We start from the raw sequence: 4,379 nt of genomic DNA on the forward strand, positions 1-4,379 counted from the left end.
TAGACCACATTTCACTCTTCTTTCACTCCTGTGGGAAAACTGATGACTAAAGATTTTTTTCTTGATTGTGTAATGCTGTACGGGCTAGGGAAAGATCTATAGAGAGTATATGGTACAACATTTCTTAGATATTAAAATAGAATTCTTCTTGGCTTTGCTTTTTTCTGGGGTGCTGCAACCTTTGGACTGGTTTCTGAGATTATCACCACGGCAATTTGGTCTATATAATGTCGTCAAGTCTCTTTCTGCATGGGGAACAGGGACAGGGCATTCCTACTCTGCCACCTTTAAAACATCAATTTTGCCACCACACCATGTGCAAATTTTAAAGACAATGTGATGAAAATATGGCAATTTGCTGTTAGTTGTTAGGTCTAGAAGTGAGGCTCTAGGTAATTATTAAGAATTCATTTGAGATTTTTCTTTGTTTGCAATAATTGATATAATGTAAAAAACAAAAGATGATACAAGAAAATTTCTGAAATAAAATGAGATTAAATATTATTTATTTGGTGACTTTGTATCATTTATTTGACCCTTGTTGGATACTTAGAATCTGCTGTTTAATTTATACACTTTAATATTTATAACACACATATATAGGATTACAATTTAATTTACATCTCCTCACACTATGCTCAACCTAAAGTGAACATGGTCCGAAGGTTTGTTAATAACTTAATAGTCTGAAATGTAGACTATCTATGTTGGGAGCTTCTAGAGAACAAACCTGAGCAGGTTCCTGGTACGAAAGTGGTGGTTAAGATAGAACATATTACAACTACAAGACCAGTTGTACTCTGATTACAACTGATCTCAAAAGGTAATGCCAGATTGATGAAGGAGAGTCTTAAGAGTAATAGCTCTTGAGAGGAAGGGAGTCCCATGTACAATGAATGTCCAACCTAAAAAGCCCCAGAGTGTCAGCAGGCTCAACTCCAGAAATGGCTTCCCACCTGTCACAGCATGTTGATCAATTGCTGTATTTAATTTCAGAGAAAAGATGAGGCTTAAACAGATATAATCAGTTTTTCCTAGATTATGATAATATTGTAAAAGTCAAAAACATATCAGTGTAAAAACTTAAGAAATTTTAAAAACCTACTAAATAATTTTATTTACATTTAATTGTATATACACGCAAGAAAAATATTTATTTCTTTTTATATAGTCATTTTAAAATTGGAATTAATTTATAGATATACTTTGTCAACATGTGTAACAATTTCAAAATTTTCAAAAAGCCAGTTAAGCCAATTTATTCATTTAATAAATCAAGTCCTTAAATTAAAATTTAAATAGGCATGTCACTAAGATTATACGACAGTAAACAAAATGAAAAGTGTAACATATTTGCTTAATTAGTGTAAAGATTATTAAACTATATTTAGTGTAGAGCTTTACTTATCTAAATATTTAATATATACTAATATTTGTTAAGCAGGTATTCTAATATCTTAAATTTTTACCATGTAAGCTATTACTTGATGAATTTGCAATTCTCAAATTTTGAGACCAGAAAGCAGTATACTGATCTTACTTTCAGAACAAGCAACTCTTTATTTTTCTACAGTAAATTATACTTTTGATTATAGAGATAAGAATTATGAGTATTCATCATTTTAAAGAATAGACATTTAAATCAAGTGTACTATCAATGAAAATTTTATAAAATCAGAAATTACAATCATATATTTCTAATGGTTACTTATCTCAAAATAATCTGTTTAACTTGAATATCTTATGGACATTTTCTCTATGTAAGAAAATTTCAGTTTCTTTTATTATTTGAGGACAATAATAAGAACTGTCTATTTATCATCAAGAACACACAAAAAATGTCAGTTAAGTGATGGCAGAAATGTAGGCTATGACATCTAGATGAGGTATGTGGAAATATAGCAAACTATTCTGAGTGTAATGCCCTATCGTCATTTTTAGCAATTCATTGTCTGAGATCAGTAATGCTGGGTATGTAGAAGGGCTTATTTAAATTGAAAAAGAAAAATCATTATGTTACTCATAACAAGCTAATGTCATAGAATGCTTCACTGATTTGTGTGGTTTACTGAATTTTGTGAATTTTACATTTTTTACTTCTTTACATCCATGTGTTTGTGCAAACACCAGGAATCAGCATATTGCAGGTCACCCTATCACTTAAGGTTAGAGAAGTAATGACGTCATGGAAACAGTGATATCAGAAATAGGAAAATTTAGATGTATTCATGTCCTTGTGTCACAAAGTGAGAGAAGAGAGTAAGCACACCTAGGAAAATACAATGAAAGAATGAGATATACTCACAAGTTCATGATAGTGGAATTCTAGGCTACTTAGCTAAGATAAAATGTCAGAATAGATAATAAGAAAATAGGAAAGTAACATGTTTTCACTAAATTCTTTGTGTCTGGAATTAACAGGATTACCCCACCATGTCTTCTCTAAATTTGGAAAGATCTATTCCCTCTTTTCTATCTTTCTAGTTTTATTAAATTTTTGACAGGAAAATAAACAACATCTTGTGGCCAAGAATATAGCAGTTGCCACACAGGCCAGCAGGAACCCAATCACATCTATAGAGTGGTACTGGAACCAGGTGAGGTCGTAGGCAGCTGACCACAGGTGCTTGGCTCCTTTGTGGCACATGACAAACTCGATCCAGAAGTCTGCCTGATCCAGGGGCTTCACAGGTTGATCATGGTGAATTCTTGATAATCTCATAGCATCCTCTTTATAACTGGAAGGCAAAAACACACATAGAACTTAGAAAGTTGTAGTTTTGTTTTCATAAAAGACAGGTAGATAAACTGTAGTATATGTTATGCAAGCCAAAACCTTGTTGAGTAAAAGATTGATTCCAGTTGTGACATGAACATTATTGGTTGCATAGGATTAAACAGATATAATGGGGAGACTGAAAAAGAGTATATTTTTAACAGAATGGGGTAAAGCAAAGATGTGAGTAAAACCTGAATAAGCCAGTTATTAACTTAAACTTAATATTTCCATGAAGATTGACATTCTATGAACTATAATTTCCAGAACTATTCCAATACCAAGGTGATGAATGACTTAATATTGAAGGGAAAAATCCCTTAAAATGTCTACCAGCATGATATTTAACATTTTCCGACATAATGTATAATATAATCAATGTTAGATCAGTCTTTACAAAGCAGTAGTACTTACGAGGAATCGTTAATGACTGTTCTCAAAACCCTGAGTAAATCTTTGCTTGTCATAGTTTTGAAGTTTATTTCTACAGCTGCTCCTTTGGCCTTCATGTGAGCTATGGCATCAAGCTGATCACCAAATAGGGGAACTCCCACCATAGGGACCTCATGGTAAATAGCTTCATAGATCCCATTCATTCCTCCATGAGTGATAAAAGCTTTGGTTTGAGGTCACCTAGTATGCAAAATGGATGAGAAATGGTGAGATACTTTATTATGAATTTTTAAAATAATTTCAGGACTAAAGATGGGAATTATGAGATAACTCCCTGAAGCGTACAGTATTTTCTTTAAAAGGAGAGCACATGGAGCTTTGCTACTAAAGATCATTTCTAACTTAAGAAAAAGAGGCATTAATTCCTTCTGCATATCCTGTCACTCTCACCTTAACAATAGAGTGTGAGTCTATACAATTTTAGTCAATCCTTTAATTATATCTGCTTCAAAAGTGTAAGTAAAACAAAGTTTTATAATTTTAAATATTTGCTGAATTTGCTCACTGTTTAACATTTATTCATTTTTTCCTCATCTAGTTCATATTTTTACTGTCTCATAGACCTACCAAGAAGATCATTCTGGGGTATCCCATCATACAGCCGAGTATTGGTTCCTAATGTGGATGGTTTCTTTCCATTGTATCTCTACAACACCTGTGGAAGCAACACATGTATTTCACAGATTGAACCACAGGATATTAGCATTCTAAGGATGTAGATATAGTTATAAATTATAAACTCATTGTACTTCAGGTGTTGGTTGAGACAGGGGTATGTAGAGGTACTGTGTAAACAGTAAAAGACATAGTAGGACTTTTTACAAAGGTCCTTTCAAATAATGTGTACCAGTTGACTATTAAGTATACTATTATTATTTTAATATCAATTAAAATATCTGAGTATGAGAATATCAGTGAATCATTAAAAAGTAATTCAGCACTGGCTACTCAATTTTCTTATAAGAATAAAATATTTTATAAGTACATGATCTCTGTGTCATTTCAAATCATGGAACTATTCTGGTTCTACCATCAAATTTACAGTTCCCCACAGATAAAATTTGCTTTCAATTTTGTGTGTGTTTTGGATAATCGGTTATCTTTTCCTCTCTATTTCCTTCCTGACCTTTGTCTTCTTATATTTATTTGT

At 32.2% G+C, this 4,379-nt stretch overlaps 1 pseudogene; it reads right to left on the reverse strand.

The window, feature by feature from the left end:
- Nucleotides 1-2,458: 2,458 nt before the first annotated feature.
- Nucleotides 2,459-3,935, reverse strand: LOC100979278 (UDP-glucuronosyltransferase 2A3-like; annotated as a pseudogene).
- Nucleotides 3,936-4,379: the final 444 nt, after the last annotated feature.

This window comes from Pan paniscus, chromosome 3 (genome assembly GCF_029289425.2).
Source record: "Pan paniscus chromosome 3, NHGRI_mPanPan1-v2.0_pri, whole genome shotgun sequence".
NCBI classification, from domain to species: Eukaryota; Metazoa; Chordata; class Mammalia; order Primates; family Hominidae; genus Pan; species Pan paniscus.